The following is a 12,913-nucleotide window of genomic DNA, read 5'->3' as shown; positions in this document are numbered from 1 at the left end:
TACATTTCATGAATTTTTTGACTACTTTATTTTCTTTGCCTTTCCAATCAATTTTAGAGACAGTTTATCAATATCTATAAAATTCTCTCCTGGGATTTTGATTAGAATCACACTGAATCTACAGATAATTTCAATACTGACACACCAATCCTTGAACATAAATTTATCACTCCATTTATTTAGATCTTTTTTTTTTAAGATTTTATTTATTTATTTGACACACACAGAGAGAGAGATCACAAGTACACAGAGAGGCAGGCAGAGAGAGAGGGGGAAGCAGGTTCCCTGCTGAGCAGAGATCCCGATGCGGGGCTCGATCCCAGGACCCTGAGATCATGACCTGAGCCAAAGGCAGAGGCTTTAACCCACTGAGCTACCCAGGCGCCCCTATTTAGATCTTTTCTTTTACCAGCATTTTGTAGTTTTCAGTGTATAAGTCCCAACCATGTTTTCTTAAATTTTATACCTAAGTGTTTCATGTTTGGGTAAGTGGTGTAAACACAAAATGGTACTGTTTTAAATTTTTGAATTTCCTTTGTATATAGTATATAGAAACACAATTGATTTTTGTGTATTTGTCTTATGTCCCATGACCCTGCTAAAATCACTTATTAGTTGCAGGAGTTATTTTTAATCAATTCCTTTGGGTTTTCTGCTTAGCCCTTGTTTAGCCTGTGGTAGGGGGAGAAAAGGGATATTTATTTCTTCCTTCACAATATGTATACATTTTATTTCCTTTTCTTGCCTTTTTGTACTAGTTGGGACTTCCAGTATAATGCTGAATAAAAGTCATGAGGATAGAAGACTTGCTTTCTTTCTGACATTAGGAGGAAATTATTCCATCTTTCATCATCAAATTTGATGTTAGTTATAGGTTTTTTTGGCAGAAGCACTTTATCAGATTAAGGAAGTTCCCTTAAATTCCAGGGTTTCTGAGATCTTAAAAAAATTACAAATGGTTGAATTTTGTCAAATGCTTCTTTTGGACCTATGAAGATGATCACAAGCTGTTTCTTTTTTGTTCTGTTAATATGGTGATTTACATTTATCGCTAAGTTGAACTAACCTTCTGTGTGTTCTCAGAATTAATCTCACAAGATCATGATATATTATTCTTTCTTCTTCTTCTCTCTCTCTGTTTTTAAAGAGAGAAAATGGTGGGAAGGGCAGAGGGAGAGGGAGAGAGAGAATCCAAAGCAGACTTCACACCCTGCATGGGTGTGGGGCTTGATCTCACAACCCTGACATCATGACCTGAACTTAGATCAAAAGTCAGATACCTAACTGATGGAGCCACCCGGGCACCCCTTTGATGTATTGTTCTTTCAAAATATTATTGGAATTGATTTGCTGACATTTTCTTCAGAATTTTTGCATCTAAACTTATGAAAGATAGTGGTCTGTAGTTTACCTACTTCCTTACTGATTTACTTCCTTCCAGTGTAATTAACATACAGGGTTATGTTAGTTTCAGGTGTATAATACAGTGATTCAACAATTCTATGCATTACTCTCTGCTCATCAAGATAAGTGTAATCTTAATCCCCTTCACCTATTTCACCTATCCCCCCACCTACCTCTCCTCTGATAACCATCAGTTTGTTCTCTATAGCTAAGAGTCTGTCTTTTTGTTTATCTATTTCTTTGTTCATTTGCTTTGTTTCTTATTTCTTGCATTCTACCTGTGAATGAAATCATATGGTAGTTGTCTTTCTCTGACTGACTTAATACATTTAGCCTTGCACTTTCCAGCTCCATCCATATTGTTACAAATGGCAAGATTTCTTTTTTTATGGCTGAGTAATATTCCATTGTATATATATGCTACATCCTTATCCGTTCATCAGTCGATGGACCCTTGGGGCTGCTTCCACACTTTGGCTAGTATAGATAATGCTGCTATAATCATAGGAATGCATATACCTTTTCAAATTAGTGTTTTCATTTTCTTTGGGTAAATACCCAATAATGGAATTACTTGGTCATATGGTAATTATATTTTTAATTTTTGAGGAGACTCTATACTGTTTTCCACAGTGGCTCTACCACTTTCCCCAGTTTGCATTTCCACTAACAGTACACAAGGGTTCCTTTCTCTCCACATCCTCGCCAACACTTGTTATTTCTTGCGATTTTGATTTTAGCCGTTTGACAGGTGTGAGGTAATATTTCATTATAGTTTTTATTTGCATTTCCCTGATGATGAATGATGTTGAGAATCTTTTCATGTTTCTGTTGCCCACCTGTATTTCTTCTCTGGAGAAATGTCTGTTCATATCTTCTGCCCATTTTTAAATTGGGTTATTTGTTTTTTTTTGGTGTTGAATTATATAAGGTCTTTATATATTTTGGATATTTGTAGTTTGTTGATTGCTTGATTTCTCTTATAATATCTTTTTATCAGATTTGGAATAAGGTACTGCAGGCCTAACAAAATGGGTTGGGAAATATTAATTCATTTTCTATGTTCTGGAATAAATTGGGTAGAATTGTTATTATTTCTCCCTTAAGTATTTGCACAGCATTTAGTGGACGTTTTTCCTTCGAAATCCAAACTACAATCTCTGTCTTTTATTTAGTATGTTTAAATCATCTATATTTAATATAATTATTTATATGTTTGGATTAGGTCAAGTGTCTTATTGTTCTTTTTCTGTGTGTTGTTTCTACTCTTTGTTCTTTACTTCCTGCCTGCCTTTAGATTATTTGGATTTTTTTGCTACCCTTCATTTTTATTAACCTCTTGGTTCTTTTGTTTTTAGTAACTGCTCTGGAATATTTAACTTCTCAACATTGTCGTTTTCTCTATTTTGTCTAGAATTTTAGTTGTAATCAATGAATGAGATAGGTTATGGCGAGCTTAGTCAATGTTGGTTAAACATTCAAAAGTGGTGTCACTATTTTTCTTCATTTGTTTTTTTTAGACATTTATCTACCCTTATTCTTTTAAAATAACTGTTGTTGTTGTTGTTGTTGTTGTATTAAGCTTCTCTTTTGGTAGACTTGTTTGCTATTCTGTAGAAGGTTCTGTTGGTGCCCTTCCCAAATGCCTTCGCATCCTATTTACCAGCTCGGTGTGCCCATCCCCCAGCTTCTGCCTGCTTCACTGTTAAATGTTTGTACTTGAAATCTTCAAAGGAGTGCTGTTGAGCACTGGAGCCATCTGCTGGCATGGAGAGCTAGAAGTCCTTGCAGTTTACATCCCTCCCACCCTCATCCAACATTTAGCCAAGGACTGGCTCAACTCCTTTGCCACAGGACCAAACAAAACTTTCCTTTCCTAATCCTGCTTTTCCACTTCTTTACTTCCTTACTTACTGGTCTCTTCTGAGAATACTTCCTTAGAATTATTCACATTCTAGTCCTTACCTTAGATGTTATTCTTCCACTTACTTTTTGAGTTTACTCTTCTTTGAGTTGTATGACTAATTTATTTTCAACTCCCTTTATTTTTATGTAAGTGAATTTATCAAGAACTATATTGAATTTGTCTCACAATTTATGGTATATAGAACCCCTGTTTTATTTTGCCCTAAATATTTTAATTTGGGGTAGGGATTTGCATTTTTAACACATAAGTAGTTAAGGCATGTCATTAAAAATGTTCCGTAGTTTTGTCTTAAAGTTCTTTTGATTGGCAATTTCTAATTTAATTTAATTGTGTTAGGGTCTGAGAATGGTAATTATGACATTTGATTCTCTGAAATTGGTTGAGACTTCTGCTTTGTTCTATTGCAAGTTTGGTTACTTGTAAATATTTCTGATTCTCTGTAAAATAATGCATACTTTTTTTTCGTTGATTGCATGGTTCATTATATATCTATTAGATCAGGCTTGATACAGTGTTGTACAAATTTTCTATACCCAAGGTAATTTTTGTTTGCAGGACTAGCTTCTAATACAGCAAGTTATAATCTCCCACTCTGATTATAGATTTGTCAGCTTCTTTTTGTAATTCTGTCAGTTTTGCTTTATGTATTTTTGAGGCTATGATGCTGTAAGGTTCATAGTATTCATGATTGCTCTAACTGCTTGGTGAGTCCTTTCCTTTTACAATTACATATTGTTTTTTATCTCTATGAAGGGCTTTTGCCTTGTTTGATTTTATCTGCTACTAATATTGGTATTCTTGTTTTGTTGTTTTGCCAGGAATTTTCTTTTTCATTCCTCTATTTTTGGCTTTTCTGTGTTATTTATATTAGTGTATCTTTTGTAGGAAGCACCATATCACTAGACTAAGAAAACTGTAGTCTGGTAGTCATCTAATGAGTAACTTAAATCTGTTTGTATTTATTATGGCTATTGAAATGATCTATTTGGACTTATTTTTACTATCCTTTTTTATGTTTTCTTTGCCATGGTTATTCTTTGCTTCTCTGCAATTCCCTTTCTGTTTTACATTTGATTACTAAAGCTTTTATCATTTTCTTCTGTTAACTTGGAAATTATAGATTTTATTTCTATTTCTAAGTGATTATCCTTATTTTTTCTTAAACATATTTTTAAAGTTCAAATTGGTTAAAGTTACAAAATACAAGACAAATAAATCATCAGTATTCCCACCACCAGAAATTAATCACTTACCTTGGCAGATGTACTTCTAGGAAATCAATCTACTACTTTTATAAAAATAAAATATGCTTATTATAAAGACTTTAAATAAGAAGAAATGTACAATGAAGCATGTTAAAAAAATTTGTGATAGTTACAAAAAAATCCCTCTACCCTGACAAAACATTATTCTAGACAGTTATCTATGCAAGTATATGACCGAAGGCAATATGGATGCAGTGACTTACTTTTACTTTTATAAAAATATGACCATCTCTAGATGTTCTTTCAAAATATAAGGTGTTATTTTTAACTTCCCTAGAACTTGGGGAAAAAATAACTGAAGTGAAATTAAGGGAATTGCTAACATTAAATGTTTTTTAAAGTAAACAAAATTAATTCCTAGAAGGTGTCCTAAAATAAAGAGATTTTGAGAAGCATCAGGAGCTCATAGTCATTATTTTTTAAAAAGTATGTTTCAAGTTTGTTTCAAAGTTTTGAGTTTACTCAATGGACTCCCTTCTGTTTTGTTTTGTTTTAACTTTTTAAAGACTTTATTTATTTATTAGAGAGAGAGAGCAAGCACAAGAGCAGGGGAGGGAGGCAGTGGGGGAGTGGGGCTAGGAGCAGAGAGAGGGAGAGGAGCAGGCTCCCCAAGAGCCTAGGATCATGACTCAAGCTGAAGGCAGAGGCTTAACCAGCTGAGCCACACAGGTGCCCCTCAACTCCCTTTTTCAAAAAATGAGACCCTTATCAGCTTCCCTCTCATCTGCTAGGCATTACCTTTTAATTAGGTTATGACTTTTTCCTTATCCAGGTGAATGTACTGTGTTCTATAATCCTCATTCTCTTGGTTGCTTAGTATTTGTTCTATATTTAGATAAATTCCCCACTCATCCCCAGTTCTTTTACCTTGTGTCAAAATTCCTGAGTTTATCTTTATTATTACTGTTATTATTATTGATCTGTTAATGGGTTGGATGTAATCGTGAGTAGTTTTTTTTTTTTAATTCTTTTTTCAAAAAAAGTGTCCATGTGTTCTATATTTCTTGAAGTATTTAACGTCTTGAAATGGGGGCTTCTTGCCTTTATGCGGGGATGACTTTGGATGTTTTATTTTTGGCTCACTTTTTCTTTCTCTTGGAACTCTGAGATGTGAGCACCTTTTCTTCTGGTTGAATGTTACTGCAGAGAAGCCAGATTCTGGCCTGATTTTCCTAGTGTGTATGATTTTGTTCTTTCTGCTCAGATGTATGAGGTTTCTCTCTTAATTTTGGATTTTACTAACTTAATTAGGATGGGATGTATCTTTGTGTGAGATTTCTGTATCAAATTTTCCTGAAATACATTGTGCTCTTTTTGTTTTTGTTTTGTTTTGTTTTTGGCAGTTTCGATATTTTTTTTTTCAATACAGGGAAAATTTCTTGTATTATATCTTTGAATATATAATTTGTTTCATTTGTTGGATCTTCTTCTTAGGATCACCAACTGTTCCTAAAATAGTAATTTTTTTTTAAATCAGTGTCTGTCTCTGTAATGGTTATTTATTTATTTAAAAGATTTTATTTATTTATTTGACAGACAGATCACAAGTAGGCAGAGAGGCAGGCAGAGAAAGAGGAGGAAGCAGGCCCCCTGCTGAGCAGAGAGCCCAATGTGGGGCTCGATTCCAGGACCCTGGGATCATGACCTGAGCCAAAGGCAGAGGCTTTAACCCACTGAGCCACCCAGGCGCCCCTCTGGAATGGTTTTGATTTCCTTGGGTTTTCCTTCCTTCCTCTCTTCCTCTCCCTCCCTCTCTTTTTCTCTCCCTCCTCCACTTCCTTCCTTTCCTCCTTCCTTTTTCCTCCCTCCGTCTTCCCTCCCTTCTTCCTTTGTTCCTTCCTTTCTTTCCTTCTTTCACATTCACTTTTATTGTCCTAAGTTTTTCCCTCTGTGTCAATAATTAGATAATCAACAGTGTCCCATGTTTTCCTCTATAGTGATGTCTTTTGGGCTCTAATTTGTTTTTTAAGGTTTTTAATCTCTTTTTCCAGCTCATTTCTGTAGTTTTGTCATCTCATCTTTGAATTAATTTTATTAAATTACTATTTCTATTAAATTCTTCTCTACTTTCAAGTAGTGGTGGGCTTTTATCTTCTAGTGCTGGAAGATGCGTTTGTCTGGCCTGTCTAGTTATCCTGTTGTCTTGTCTCTACTGTGTGTGTTCCCACCTCCCTTTTTTCTGTTTTGTTCTCACTTGGCTTCCACACTGAGGCATTTTGTCTTGCTCACACATAGCATCTGCCTGGGCATCTTCTCTGCTCTGATCACTGTACTCAAGTCCCATGAGTTTTTCCCTCTCAGCTGCAGGTGGTGGCTGCATACCTGCTTTCTATTCACTACCTGAAGGGATGGTATGGGAGGGGGAGCATGAGATCACCTCACCTCGGGGTGGTATGCAGGCTTTGTAGGAAGATCTGGGCTTTGCAACCCTTTTGGAGGTGTTGTAAATGTTCTGGGGCTTACTACATCTATATAGGAACATTGACATTCCTGTAGGAGATACCTTAGGGCTTTGGGACATTTCTGCATCCAGTGGGTTGTCCTGGAGCCTTCCCTCACATCAGAATGTCTGTCCTGGTATTTGCTCCAACAATCCCCTAATTCTCCTCAGAAAGAATTTTCACTTTTCTAGGAGGAGAGAAAGAAAAGACAGAGATACCTTCTTGGTCAGGTCTGTGGAAACAGCTTCTGAGATGAAGACGTGAATTGTTTGTGAAGGCAGTAACTAAGAGGCTGGGAGTGAGGGAGGGTTGGAGGAGGGTGGGCTCAGGCTCAGGCCCTTGGAGAGTGGCTTTAGCCTGGTCTCCCAGGGAGTTCTGGAGTGGAAGTTATGTTTCAGACTTGGGTCCAAGAGATGGGTGAAGGGTGCCCAAAGAGAGCCAAAGGAATTGGGGTGGAATACTGCATTATCCCACCTTTTATGTCTCATAGTTTCACTCTGTCCCATCATAGTTCTTTGGGTGAGTGATGGCTTACAATTTCTGGGGCAATATAACTTAAGAAAAGAGGGTAAGTAGGATAAGCTACAACCTTCACTGCTCCAGTTGGTTCTGAGGCCATAACTTATACTCAGTGGATCCCTCCTCAACCACCTATTTTGGATTCCTCTGATGGTCTAGGTGGCTTACCTGGTGGGTGGGCCTGACTGTCATTCCCTGAGGGGTCTGAACTCTGTCCTCTCAGGCTGTGATTGCTATAATTACTATTCATAATGACCATACATGAGCCCCAGGAGATGCCCCTCAGGTCCTGTTCTGTCCCAAACATGATTTTCCTTTTTCTATCATGTATCATCAACCCTCTCTTCTCTAGTAATCCTGCCATTGTGACAATTCCTTTCTTTTCCTGCTGGTCTACTGGTATGGGGAGCCCCAGATAACTAGGTGACAGCTATACTTTTAAGTTTTAAGACTCTACTGTATCTCCTGGCAAAACCTCTCCTTCAGGGGACCAGGAGGAACAGAGGAGGTCATTGGGAGTGATGTATAACAGGACCATCCCCTCTTCAACCTCTTACTTCTTAGATCAATATATTATATTTATTGAAAAGAGAACACAATATAATGGCCTTCAGTTTAAGGTATATTCTGCATCTTGAGGACTATATGTTAACCCTGCAGGGTATCATCTCCAAGCTAGTGCCTCAGGCTGGCAGCTTTGGGGTGATATGATATGTGGCAGACCCAATGAGCCTTGTGTATGTCTGACCTCCTTTCTCATCAGCTGGGTCCCTGATATAAGGCAATGTGTGTGGAATTCAGCAACAATGAATCATGCACTGTTTGCTTTGGATGCTGATGCTATGGGCACGAAAGACAAACCTACCAGAAGTGTATATTAATGCCTCACAGGGTGAATCACTGTTCTTTCCAGGGAGGAAGAAGTTGGATATAATTAATTTGCCCCTGGTGTTTTGCTGGTGTCCTTGAGGATGACACTGAGTGGGAGGCTTCTGCTGAGGGGCCTAATGTGTATCGTGGTGAAGGTATTGTGGTTGTTGATGATGCTAGTTGACACCTCCTGGTTGAGAGCACCTGTCCACCTGGTTTTTAAATGACCCCCCCCACTGGGTGCTCCCTGTGGGCATTGATATGTGATAGAAGATTTCTTTGTTCCCAGCTTTTGAATCTTTCTCTTTCTTGACCCTGACCAATCAGCCAAACAATTCAACTGCCCTGGAATCTATGTACATCCTTACCTCTGGCCATTCCTCTATGCAAAGTGGATGAGCAGAGGGTCTGCTTGGGCTCACAGGGCTGCCCCTATGTGAACTTGTACATGGAAGTAGACTTTCATCTGCATCACCCTGCTGAGGAGACCCAAACCGTGAGCCAGATCCAGGCTTTCTTCTCCTTTGTTGGCTTGTTGTAGAGACCACTTCCCACCCCCAGGAAAACCATAGCTGTGAACTGGCACAACATAGATTAATGATATGAGGGTCCAGGTCTTTTGTTTATATAGCTTCCTTGTGTTTCTGGACCTGCTTGTGCCTGATCTTGGACGTATAACTCCTATAGAATGATGCATTGCTAACAGTACGGCCACTTGTCACTTCAGAGAGCCCTCAGCTTATAGGGACAGCTCTGGTTGCCGCTCACTGGATGCGCCATGGTTAGAAGTCCAGTCTCTACATGATGTTCACATTATAGGAGCTGATTTTTGAATAAAAAAATATTTTGGAGCATGGCTTACTCCAAAATCTTAGAACTCTGTGCTACAACCCTCCTACAGGGGAGACGCCACACTGCACCTTTGTTTACCACAGATATTGCCAGCACCACTGGGTCTGCTGAATCATATGACCCAGGCATTGGGTCTGCTTGCACTGTATTCTGGACCATGGCAGAGCTTTCTTACTCTGGGCCTTACTCACAGTTGCTTGTTAGATGAGTCAGAGAAGTATTCTGAGTGTAATGCATACTCCTTCAGAACATAAACACCATGCTTTTCCTGGGTGGTTGGAGGTATACTGTTCACAAATGTTCCTGAGCCCACTGGGCCAATATGACAGGCCCTGGGATTTTTGCAGTTTATCCTCCAACTTCTGCAGGACAATTGTGGACTAGCGTGATGTTCTGCGAAATGTCCAGATGTTCAAGGTCACCTTGGGCTACATTGTGACAGAGAACAGGAGAGTTAACATAGCTCTAGGGAAAGACCACAAGGATGTTTTATTGTCCATCCTGTGTGAATGAAAACTGCTTCTGGTTCTTTGTTCTGATAGGGATTTAAAAAAAATTGCTGGATCCCAGCTGCATTGGAAGTAGCAGAGGCTCTTGTCCTGTTGTAGGCCACCATATCTGCCCTAGGAGCTATGACTGAGGCAAAGTTCTGTTAAGTCTGAGGTGGTTCACCATTATCCACTGTGATTCACTATGGATTTTGCAGGCTCCAGACTTGTGAACGAAATGGGAGACATAACAGGGTCCCTGCTACTACATTCTTTAAGTCTTTGAAAATAGCACTAATTTCTGCCTTTACTGCAGGGATGTTGTATTGATTTTGATTGATGGGGTTAGATGGTCAGGGGCAATTTCAGGCCCTGGCATCTGGCCTTTCCTACCATGCTAGTTGCTAAGTATGTCCATCCTGATTACGTGTTCAGGAACGGAGGAAATGACTGGTAGGTCTGTGATCTATTGTACACACTGGGGGAAAGATTCCATTCATTCTTTGCACCTATGCACTTTTACTGTAATGAGTGGTGGGGAATGATTGTGCTTTGAGTCCCCAAGTATTGACGTCAGGTCAGATGCTCTGTCCAATACTAGAGATGGAGGATTTCCGCTTTCTCCAATGCACTGTTACTCAGAACTAGAGTAATGAACGTGGTTCATGCATCTAGTAGCATTGCGGGGTCTTTCTTCAGTTGATGGGCTCTGGGTCTGAGAAGTGACACAACACTGTGACCACCCATTGCTGAGGTTTATCTCTAGTTTCTGCTCATTTTTATCCTTTCTCGATCAATAGCTTGCCAACTACCCATATATCTTGCTCTAATATGCCACGGTCTGCTGGGAATCACCACACATCCCTGTAGGTCAAAGCCCCCTGGTTGCCATTCTGAACTTGCTTTCTACCTTGCTCCTGATGATTGAGTGCTGCCGCATGGCCTCTGCTGTTTGAGAATCCTCTGTCCTTAGTGACTCTAGGGAGCCAACTACAACACGATCTATAGTCTACACAGTTTATAGCAGATAGCAACCTCTGAGCTTCTCAATGATGCCTATACCCACCCCACCGCCCCCTCCCCAGCTCCTTCCCTGATCCTTAGTTAAGGACACTTCCAATGGCGTCCCTCTAGCAACATAGTCATATGGTAAGAACTTGGATCTTATGTAATAGATCTATTCTAACGTGCCAACTACACTGAGATCAAGAGATCTGAATCCCTTATTTAACACTCTAATGAGGCTGATCTCATATTTTCATATATTATTTTAGGTGAGACATTTTTTCCAAGACTCCAGGAGCCACTCCAGAAGTTATTAGGAATGGATCCCAGAACCTGACAAAGTGTCAAATCTCTTTACAGCCTTATATTCTGTGCCCCTTTCCCACCTACCCTTGGTTTGACACCCGCAAGATCTACTTTCAGGCAAACTTTCCAGGTTCCTGTGGGTTCATATCAGTCAGGTCCTTCCACTCTCCTGGTGAACAATCCTTCTCTTCTCTGAGAAGGACAGAATTTCCCCAATTGGGCCCTTCTGAGGCTCAACCCTGGCCATCCTCCTAGTGGTCAGGAGGGGAGGTGGGGGCAGATCTTGAGGTGGGAAGGTGATATCTTGCAAGGGATTTGTCACCATGGGGACCTCTGAATATATTTTGGGCAAGGAGGTCTGCTGTCTTCTAGAAAGGGATAGAGGACCACTTCTGAAGGCAGAAAGGGTTTGGGGAATCTGGGGGTTCCGTGCTCTCAAGCCTGCACTCACATGTCGCTATCACAACTCTCAGGACTGCAGTTCTTTTCTCTCAAGGCCTTGACTTGGGCATAGGAGGTGTTGGTCCTTCTGAAGTTTAGTTGCTTTTGCGTGTTGATCCTAGGGCTCCTCTGAAGCCTGGTCTGTTCCTTCGAGTGTAGGAGGGGGTGATCTGGTCCAGCACCATCACAGAGGCCTTCTGTCTGTCATGCCATACTTGAAGTTGGTCGTTAATAGTCTGACGGGAGTCTGTCATTTTCCTCTTCAATGCACCAATAACACTTAGCAGCACCTCATGGTTTCTATAGATCTTACCACTGAGACTTCCTCCACTGATCTCAGATTCTAGTCTTGTCAGTCCTCTAGTGCACCCTCTCACCTGACAGTGGCCGTCACACTCTTTCCTAGCCACCCTTTGTAAGTTAGCTCTGGTCTGCTGGATCAAGCAGTGGCTCCCGCCTCCTGGGGGATGGTCTCAGTCCCCATGACCCCTGCAGGGTGCCCTCCAGGGCTTCTGACCCTGGAGTTCTGTGTTTGTGTGTGGCAGCTGACTGCCCCTTTATGTGTTTAATTCATCGCTCTTCATTGTGATGCTTATCTTGTTTTTGAAGACAGCTTTGTGTTTCACAATTTTTTGAATTATATTCTACCTATTATAACGGCATGATTTTGAAGCAGGGCAGGCTCCAAATTGGAATTTACAACCCCGTCCTAAGAGGAGTCCCGGCCTGCCTTTTCCTAGGTCTACATTTTTAAATAGTTGACGTCTCCAAGCACATATATCTGAATTGTGCTTTTGGACATGTGGCTTTGTTATTATCATGAGGTGGTTGATGTATTACAGTAGCTTTTGAGAGCCTACTACGTGTCAGGCACTGTGCTATGCCTTTACTAAGATTCTTTCACTTAATCCTTTCCGTATATAATCTTCACTTTATTTTCTAGGTGAGAAGTTAGAGACTCAGAGGGTAAGCCAGAGAATGCAGACGGGGGTGGCAGGGCAAGACCAACTCCAGACTCTGCGACTCTGGGTCTGGCCTTGTTGCCACCCTACTGTCAGTCCTTTCTTTCCGTCCCTTGCTCACCGAATACCGAGAATGTGCCAGGCTCTGTGCCTCGTATTTTCAGGCATGTTGATGGCGATGCACCATTGGGATAGTGGAGTCCTTGAGTCAGTGAGAATGCCTGGGCAGAGCCTGGGTCCCCTAAATTGGAAGAGGGGTCAGGAGATGCCTTTCATCCCATAGACTATTGTGCAAAGTGATTTAATGTTCTCTTTCTTGAGCCTGGGTCATGCTTTGGTGGAGTTTAGCACAGTGTTTGCACTGAATCATAACAAGGTCCGTATTTGATTTTCAGCAAATATTGACTAAAGTCCCACAGAGAGTGCTCAGAGT

The sequence above is a fragment of the Lutra lutra genome, chromosome 17, assembly GCF_902655055.1.
Source record: "Lutra lutra chromosome 17, mLutLut1.2, whole genome shotgun sequence".
NCBI lineage: Eukaryota > Metazoa > Chordata > Mammalia > Carnivora > Mustelidae > Lutra > Lutra lutra.
This window is presented reverse-complemented; position numbering follows the sequence as displayed.